At 33.4% G+C, this 10,294-nt stretch overlaps 1 pseudogene; it reads left to right on the top strand.

Annotated features, from left to right (window-relative positions):
* The first annotated feature begins 6,114 nt into the window (after nt 1–6,114).
* On the top strand, nt 6,115–9,920 carry LOC126695717 (pentatricopeptide repeat-containing protein At3g49240, mitochondrial-like; annotated as a pseudogene).
* The last annotated feature ends 374 nt before the right edge of the window (nt 9,921–10,294 follow it).

The following is a 10,294-nucleotide window of genomic DNA, read 5'->3' as shown; positions in this document are numbered from 1 at the left end:
TTTGCAACTTTGTCTCTTTATCTTTTTTGCATTCTTTATAAAATTCTACCAAAATAAAGAGAATTAGTGCAATAAGACAAACCGAGGACTGAAGACCCCATTAAATTAAAAATGTAAATTCTAATAATATATTAATATTATCTAATTAAAACGTTAAACAAAGAGAGAGAAAAAATTAAAGCTTACCTTCCTTGAAGCCCAAAAACTCATATTCTATCTGGATATTACCTTGCTTAATCTCAATTAAAGTCTAAACCTATTTAATTTAATGGGTTTTGGTGGTGCAGAGCATGAATCAGGTATTTCATTAATTCATCCAACAATTTGATTGAGAGTAATGATACAATACAATTAGAGATAGAGATGATTCCATTCAAATATTGTAAACAATCCAAATGACTCTAAAATTCAAGGGACAATCAGGTTGATGATTTTTTTTAAATGTGTTTTGGTATTGTGTTTTTTTTTTTTTTAATTTCCCATTACGAAGTCTTCTCTCTCCCTTTTGTACAACTTTGCTTGAATTCTGATTTGAGAGAGTTTAAATGGAATATATATATATATATATATATATATTTAGAGAGTGTTAACCTATGACATTTGCTCCTGATGATAAAAACATTAATAGGTTTTTGGTATAGACGATAATTGAATCTCAAATCTCTTATTCAACAATTAGAGATTTTACTAGTTGAGCTAACTATAACCCACTAAATGGAATATCTAAATAGATTATTATCCACTCATTAAATATATATATATATATATATGGATTGTATTTAGTATTTTTTACTATGTTTCGAATCAAATGAAATATTTTTCTCAAAAAAAAAAAAAAAATCAAATGAAATATTTGGACTGATTCTTTTGTTAACAATAAATGGAATATAAATATTAGTTATATCGGCTTATAGGTAGAGTTTCGTTTGGGATTTATAATTGAAATATGTATATTAGCTAAAGTTAATTTGGTTTTGCTCCGTTCGCTTTAACGTAAAATATTTTATATGTATCTACTATTTTTTTCCAAAATAAAACAATTAACAATCAAATTACAAGCAACAAATAAAATGGATGACGATTATGGAATACTAGCCTCATCACACATGCTCACGTGTGCAATGAGACTCTTTTTCTTTTTTTTCTTTTTTTTTGGGGGGGGGGGGGGGGGGTTTAGTGTCATAGTTTTTCATTCGTACCAATTTAAGTTTTACATGTTTTCCCACTAACATCACTCATTTAAAACCACTAATACAACTAGGAATGTCATGAGGCTAGCTTAAAAAAATGAACAAATCCACACACAAACATATGATTTCAATTTTCGGTGTTCATTTTTTGGAGTTAGCCTCATAACACTCTAGCTGTATTTGTAGTTCTAAATGCATAATATTAGTGGAAAAACTTATAAATCTTTAATTGGGATGAATGAAAAATTATGACACTAAAAAAAAGTCATTGTGCATGTAATGAGGCTAGTATGATATTGTGATCTATAAGATCTTAAATTTAAGTCTCATCATCAAAATTTTGGCCAGTTTGTGGAATGAGGGAAATATCATGGGCTGAATTTAAGTTTCTTTATCAAAATCTATAGGTTTATATTGTACTAGCATTGTAAGATTTACATTGCGAACTAAACAAATGTGTACAAATCCATAATGTAAACCTTACATTGCTAGTATAATTTAAATTAAGAATTTTCCTATAAGGTACTCCACAAGTTTGGAGGCTCAACTTGAAAACTTAGCAAGAGAAAGAGATGAGGAACCTATCAATGGTCTTTAGAAGTACAAATCACCAAGACCTTTTTGTGATTGGTCCTTTCGAGCATTCACAATAAGGTTGCTAAAATGACTATTTAGTCATTTTAGCAATCAAAACACCAAAAACACACACTACAGCAAAGAAGGTAAAGCTCAAAATTTTTGAGTGATTGCTAGAGTGAGCTGCTATCTCTAGCAGTTCATTGTAGCTGGAAGGTATTAACAAAAAATATTTTTTTTATTCCCCACACGCTCACTTCTCACTCCACACGCATATTTTTTCTTTTCTCTCTTTTCTTTTCTTTCTCCTTTCTCACTTCTCCTCTGCTCTCTCCTCTTGGTTCCGACTCCAACCCATGTGAAATCGGATTGTGGACATCGGCATTGAGGTGAGATCGGATTCGAGGGCATTGGTGTGGAGATCGGATCCATGGGTTTGGGTTGCCTATTTCGTGATTTGTGAAGTGTCGCCAGTTCGGATTCGTGGGTTTGGGTTGGCCGTGCTTGATGGTGTGGCTATGGGTCTCTTCAATATCTTGTAGTTCAATTGGTTCGTGGGTCGTGGGTGATTGTGCTTCGTTGGGTTTGATTGGTTAGTGGGTCGATTTGGTTGGTTGGGTCGTGGGTCACGATGACTGTGCATCAATGGCTCGATTTGTTTGATTTCTATTAAGTTGTGTTGTGTTTCTGGTTGTGGTTGAGAAGTGGAAGAGGAAGGTTGGTGGTGGTTGGATTATAGGTTTGTTTTGGCTTTTGTTTTTTGTTTTTTTTTTTTGGTGGTTGGTGGTCATGGGTTGAGAAGTGGAAAAGAAACGTTGTTGATGGCTGAATTTTTTTATTTTTTTTTTCTGTTACGATTTGTGGTTGTGGCTAGTGGGGTGATGGTGGAGGTGGTTGTTGCTGTTGTGTTGGTTTTTGTGGTGGATGTTTATTATTATCTTATTGAGTTGTTTATATTATTTTAAATGAGTTGCTAGAAAAATAGTGTCTTTGATGTTGGGTGCATTATAAAGTGAGTTGTTAAAATAGATAAAGTTGTTTTTCAAGTTGCTAAAAGCTATATTTTTTAGTCCCAAGTTCTTAGGGTCAACTATAAATCCTCAATTCTATGTGTGTCAAATTCTACGTGTTCGTGCATAGCGTCATATATTTTGTTCACAATCAAACTAGTCAGTCCCAAGCTTGGAAAAGGAGGAAGATTACGGTAAGTTGACAAACAGTTAAAATTTAGTCGCTCTATTATGAATAGATCCATTAAAAATAATCTTTTTCAAAAAAATGTTGTTAGCTTCAGTGTAATATTGGTGAAAAGGTACACTTTGTTGGAAACAAAACCTTTTTCCCAAGATTCCCTCAACCTCTAATAATCAATTAGCGCATATAATTGAATGAAAATTTGTAGCTAGATTCATATAAAAGTGATCAAAAGAAGTATGAAAGCATCACCTTGGCCACTTTTAATTGGGAACCACCCTCTATTCTCTAAGTACCCTGTTAATGGACTTATATATGGGTTAAGATTAGACCACTCTTTGCTTCATTTTGGATGAATTATACAAGCAATACCACAAAAGGAAACATCCAAACATCACTATTTTTATTTGAAGTGTACAAAAGATTTGGTCTTAGGCTTATAATAGACCACATACTCTTTGTTTCCACCAGTTTTTTTTTTTTTTTTTTTATCATTGTTTCCACTGTTTGTTTCCTTTTGATCGCCTATTGCTCTTCTTCTTTTTTTACCTTCATAATGCCCCATTTGTGTTCGGCTTTGTTATTCTAAATGAAAAAGACAAACCCTTTTCCCCTTTTCTTCAATAATTTCGTTGTTAAATAAAAATAGGGCTCTAATGAAAACAAAGCTTTGTCAATCATTGTCCTCTATCGTAATTTTCTCATCCTAATCAATCCTTAATTCAGGAATTTGTTCTCTAATACCTTCCTTTTAACTCTATAAACTATTCAGAGAGAGATAATGGACGTAAGGTGGGAGAAAGCTCATGTAACCTGGCCTATGAAAACCTTTTCTTTACCTAAAGCAAAAAAAAATAGTAACATTTCTATTCAATCTCATAGTCATAGAATCAACATTTGTGTACTAGAGTTTAGAGCCTTTTTCAAAAAAATTATCTAACCCTTTTTTCTTATTTCAACAAGGTAAACCCGGACCATTTTATGTGCCGGGTCATCAGGTTATCAGTTTGACTAGCCGGGCCGGGTTTAATAACATTGTACTCAACCATATGCATATGCAGGATTGGAATCTTGCACACACACTCTCGATTTCATGTATGCATCCTAAGTCCTAACACAAGAACTTAAATTTTACAAGTTAGATTGAGTTAACTAAAAAAAATTATTAAAAGAAAAAGAAAAAAAAAACAAAAAAAAAAAACAACTGAAGAAAAACATAAGAAACCCTAAAAACTAAATATGATCAACTCAATATCATATTAACACAACAAGGAAAAGGCATGATCATAAAACGAATCTTGAAATGCATTACATCAAGAAACTCAAGATTAACCTAGCCTCTCTATATATACCCTATTTAAGGTTTCTTATAATTCAAAACGATTCATTATGGTAAAAATACAGTTGCTGGGATTTTTTGAGATGGATTTATGTCTGTCAAGTTGCACAAATGTTGAGCAAAGTTTGTTTAACCAAATTGTGACTGGAGACAGAATTTACCCTAGTTCATCTCTCTTATGAAGAAGTTGCTATGTTTGTATACCGTAGGGTTTTGTAACCAAGCATCTTCTTGATCTTCATCGTCTGGATGAACTGAAGAACTTTGCAGCCAACAACCTTCTCTAGTTGGTGATTGAAGTCGCGTACTGGGATCCACGCAATTGGTTAGTTATGTATTGGGAGCCGTGCATTACAAGGAGAGATTGTCACTACAGAACAAGTCCAATTGGGTATTGGGATAAGGGTTCAACTGTAGGTTGGTATAAGGTATTGGGATTCCTTTACTTGTAACCGCTAGTTTTGATAATAATTGATTTTCGAGAGTGGTGACTTTAAAATCATCCGGTGGGATTTTTGCCGTGTTGGTTTTCCCCATTCGAAAACAAATCATCTTGTCAATTTAATTTCCGCTGCACTTAGTTTAATTGGTGATTTTTTTTGTGCTACCACGCACTTTGCATGTTAATTTGATTAATTAATAAACTTGGCTAATTAATCAATTCATTAATCACAAGGGGTTAATACGTTTTTGGCCTATCAAAGGGGACCAAATACTCTATAGCTAGGCTGACTACACTTTCTGCCATTTCTCCTCCCTTGTTTGATCATTGGCCACAATTACCTACAAACGAACCAATTGAATGCTAGATGTCACAGAAATAAAATCACATTTAGATGGAAAATAAAAAACTTGCCTCTGTTTCAAAATTTACCTCAATATCCTTGTTCTCCTTGAAAACTTTTACAAAGTTATTGTGCACTAAAAGAAAAATCTCCTACAAACTCAGCGATGCAGTAGAACGAAAGAATCGTTGCCTTAAGCCAACAACCTACTTATTTAGAAACATAGTGACACAAAAATATATGTCAAATACGGGTGGCAAATGGGCGAGTTGGGTTTGTAATTACCCATTTATCCATTTATGACCCGTTTATATATAAATTAATTATCCGTTACCCGCCCAACCCATTTAATTAGTAACCCATCCATTTAACCTAATATGACCCAAATACTTTAAAACTAGTTGAATACCCTATTGACTTCCAAAATTACCAAAATACCCTTAAATATTCAAAATGACCCAAATACCCCCTACACTTCCAAAATTACCAGTATACCCTTGGACATCCAAAATATTGTCTGTGGACGTTTATTTCTTTGTTGACAAACTGTATTTGAATCCAAGCAGTACCAAGTGGTTTTGTAGCCAACTTTGAACTATATAGTATATACAAAGTATACTCCGGAATCATCTTTTATTATTATTATTATTATTATTTTAAAAATTTTTGTTGCTTTAGCTTTTACTTTTTCTCTTGCAAGGACCATTTTGTAAAATGCTTCTAGGATGCTATTTTATTCTGATTTATAAACAACCTACCCTTTCTTAAAGAAAGCTAATTAGTTTGAACTCGATCCCATCATGAGAAGTGGTTTTCTTTTTCTTAGGAGACAAGTAGATAGTGAACAAAGAAAATGTCAAATTCGAACCATAGATTTAAAACACTCCAAAGAATGTCATTATCGTTCATCTATCACTTGAAGGATTAAACCCAATGACTTGTGAATTTATATGATGGAAGAGTTGGAAATGGATAGAAAAATAGGATATGGAATGATAAATAGCTCCCCACAACATCAACTTTCAAAGTTATGTCATCATTGGCACTGAATATCTTGCAGCGTCAAGCGTTGGAAAATGAATTCATTGACACTGAGGCTAAGAGTTGGAAGACAAAATTGGTGAGGCAAGTTTTTTTTCTTCCTCATAAAGCAAACGTTATTTTGGGACTACCAATCAGTACTGCTCTTTCGAATGATGCTCTGATATTGACAACAGCTCCAATTGGGAAGTTCTCGATTAGAAGTGCTTACAAGATCGCTATAAAGTTTCGGGATCAAAGTGACAGTGGTAGCTGCTCTAATGATAGTGATACTAAGAAGTTTTGGAAAAGACTTCGGGGATTAAATATTCCTAGCAAGGTGGAACATTTTTCTTGGAGAGCCTACAAGAATGCTCTCCCTACACTAGCTAACCTCCAACGTCGGGGTATTGTTGAGAGTGCCATATGTGAGCCATGTGGGAGTGGGTGTGAGTCTACGGGTCATGTCTTTTAGGGTTGTGCATATGCTACATAAATTTGGCCTTTAACTTATGTCCTCAGGTTGGTGAAGGGAGTTCAAATTCGTGAGTTCATGGACTTGTTAATGGTCCCTAATTTTTGATTGTTAGTGCAGTGAAGAGATTATTTTATTGTATTTTCTATATTATTTTAATCTATTGTATTCTAAAATAGAATCTTTGATTTTGGGTGTATTGTACAATAAGGTACTAAAAGCTAAATTTTTTAACTCTTTCGTTGTGAATGCTCTGAGGAATAAAAAAGAAAAAAGAAAAGTCAATTACTTCACTAAATATTTTTAATTAAAATCTTTAAAAGAAGTACAAAAACGAGTGACAAAAAACTAAATTTAGAAGACAATATACAAATAATATAATAATTCATTATTTTCATTAGTTATTTCTAGATATCAATGGTTTTACTAGACTGAAACTTTTTAAAGTTTCCTCAGCATAATGTTTGTAACTATAGCATTATAATTAAATGATTTTATGTTTCTAATTTTTTTTGAGATAATTTCAACCTAAGGCGTCCGCTCTTAACGATAGCTTTTTATCATTATCATCAGATCAAGATGCTAATCGATTTTTCGTGCATGCAGAGATTGAACCCCAAATCTCTTATTCAATCATAAAAAAACTTTACCAAATGAACTAACTGAAACCCACGAAAATGGCTTTGCTATTAGTTATTCTCGTACACCTTAAAATAGAGGAAAATGTAAAAAGAAAAAATATATAGTATAAAAATTTAAAATACCAATACAAAATATGAGATATTGAGACAAAAATATAAAGCAATTTTCTTTGGCTCAACTTTATTTTAAATTCAAATTTTGCTTTGTGTTTTTTTTTTTGGTCCTAATCACTAGCTAACATGCACATGAGTTCTAGTGTTCTACGCAATAACAATTTCACTTACAAGAATTACTTGCCATGTGAAATTTTTAATTGAACGTACGTATGTTATTTACAACTTATAAATGAATCAAAGCTTAAATTTAGCATTAAGTGAGTTTGTTCATCATGAATATTCTTTATTTGAAATGAGTTAATTTCATGATTTAGATTGAATATTGTAAATTTGAAATATTTATTCAATTTAAAAAGAAGGAAAATGTATTATTAAAATTTAAAATACCAATACAAAATATGAGATATTGAGACCCAATTTTTTTTTTCTTTTTTCTTTTGGGTAAATGATAATATCATTGAGAGGAAAACCACACAAGCAAATAAAACAACCCTTTTAATTTTTTAAAAACATAAGAACAAATATTCTTTAATGAATTCATTACATTCCAAAAGAAATTTTAAATGGTTCTTCCGTCCATTGGTATTTTGAAAGCAAAAAGAACAAGGGGGTGAAAAAAAAAAAAAAAAAAAAAAAAAAAAAAAAAAAAAAAAAAAAACTGATTTTTTCTTCATCAAAAAAATATTTGAAAATCATTATTTTTTTTAGTATTTATTTTTTCAAAATCATTTTGGGTTTATATGGCATAACGGCTAGTCAGTCTAATCATTTTGGTCTAGTGTTTTCAATTTTTCATTCTCTCTCACCTTCCTTTCTTGCCTTTTCTCTCTGAAAAAATTCTCTCAATTTTTTCTCAAATAACACAACCCATTTTGATCTTCAACCCATTTTCAAAAGCAGAAAATTTTCCCAACTGCTGCCTTGCTCTCTCCTTATTCGACACTTCCCAGTCCACAACAGACCTGATCTGGCTTTCCTCACCACAAAAACAGACCGATTCAATTCAAGAAAACGGGTTCAAAGATTTTCCCCAGAAAATAGGTTTGTTTTTTCGGCTTTAACTTTTGGAATTGCTTATAAATATGCATATACATTGTTGCTTGTTTGATTAGGTAGAAATTTTTGGCCTATATAATTGTAAAGTGTGAATCTTGAAAGCTGTTTCAGAACTTGGGTGGTTCTGTTTGTTTTGGGTTCATGGGTAATGTGGTTGTTTCATTTCAAGTCCTTGAAATTAAACAAGGCACACCTATTCCTGACAGGGTTTTTTTTTCGGCTTTAACATTTGGAATTGCTTATTAATATGCATATACATTGTTGCTTGTTAGATTAGGTAGAATTTTTTTGGCCTATATAATTGCAAAGTGTGAATCTTGAAAGCTGTTTCAGAACTTGGGTGGGTCTGTTTGTTTCTTTGAGTTACAATATATGTTTTGGGTTCATTGGTAATGCGGTTGTTTCATTTCAAGTCCTTGAAATTAGGGTTTTTAATTGGAGAATGTATGATTTCTTTATTTGGGTGGGAAGTATTTGAAGAGATTTTCTGAATTGGCCAAACTTACTAGCTATTTGATGAATGGGTGCGTGAGGAGTGGGGATTTGGATGGTGTTTTTGGGCTTTTTGATGAGTTGAAGGAGAAGCTTGGTGGGTTTGTGGAGAATGGGGTTGTGTATGGGGCTTTGGTCAAAGGGTATTTCATGAAAGGGATGGAGAAGGAGGCTGTTGGGAAGGGTTCAAAGGTGAAGATGAGTGCAGTCGAGTTTAATTCGTCGTTGGATGCTTTGAATAAAAATGGGAAGTTCGAGTTGGGGTTGAGGTTGTTTGATAAGCTGATTGAGGAGAATAGGCCCCCGCGGTGTTTGACGGTGAATTTGGGGAGTTTTAATGTGATGGTTGATGGGTATTGCATGCAGGGGAGGTTTAAGGATGCAATTGAGGTTTTTAGGTAGATGGGACAGTATAGGTGTAGTCCGGATACTTTGTCGTTCAATAATTTGATCGAGCAGTTGTGTGATAATGGGATGTTGGGTGATGCCGAGGAGGTATATGGGGAGATGAGTGAGAAGGGGGTGAACCTGGATGAGTTTACGTTTGTGTTATTGATGGATGCTTGTTTTAAGGCAGATAGGGCGGATGATGCAGCCGGGTATCATAGAAAAATGGTTGAGTCAGGGCTGAGGCCGAACTTGGGGGTTTATAATAAGTTGGTTGATGGGTTGGTTAGAGTAGGGAAGGTGGATGATGCCAAGTCGTTTTTTGATCTGATGGTGAAGAAGCTCAAGATGGATGTTGCGAGTTATGAGTTTATAATGAAGGCGTTGAGTGAGGTTGGGAAGTTGGATGAGGTGCTTAATGTGGTTGATACGATGTTGGATGATGATGGGGTTGAATTAACTTAGGAGTTGCAGGAGTTTGTAAAAGGGGAGTTGAGGAAAGAAGGAAGGGAAGAGGATTTGGGGAAGCTTATAGACGAAAAGGAAAGGTAGAAGGCTGAAGCTAAGGCTAAGGAGGCTGAAGCAGCAGAAGCTGCCATGAGGCCGTTGCTTCTTTGCAAACTTTTGTATGGAGAGGCAAAAAAATGATATCATCTTTTGGTTTTTTAGTTTTCTCTGTGACATGCTATATTTTAACTTTCTGTTCAGGAAAAAAAAAAAAAAAAAAGGGAATTTATCCGCCTACCTTTTTTGTTGGGCAAAGTTGCTATACAAGCATTATCCTTTGATTAAATGACTTAAATTTCATTGATTTGTAGTTGGATTTATATTGATTAACCATAATTAATAGTTTTGTATATTTTAGACAGTTTTTTTTATTTATAAATTTGTCTTTTTTGCTGTTTGAACAGATTCTAAAATGAGTAAAGCAAAATATGTACCTGACCCTATTCTTGAAGACATCGTTCGCAACTGTGGGCTAGCTAGTCGATTGAAATTTTCTGCTGCTTCAAAGGGGTGGG

The sequence above is a fragment of the Quercus robur genome, chromosome 8 (genome assembly GCF_932294415.1).
Source record: "Quercus robur chromosome 8, dhQueRobu3.1, whole genome shotgun sequence".
NCBI lineage: Eukaryota > Viridiplantae > Streptophyta > Magnoliopsida > Fagales > Fagaceae > Quercus > Quercus robur.
The sequence above is the reverse complement of the archived record's forward strand: the minus strand, read 5'-3'. Positions and strand labels throughout refer to the sequence as shown.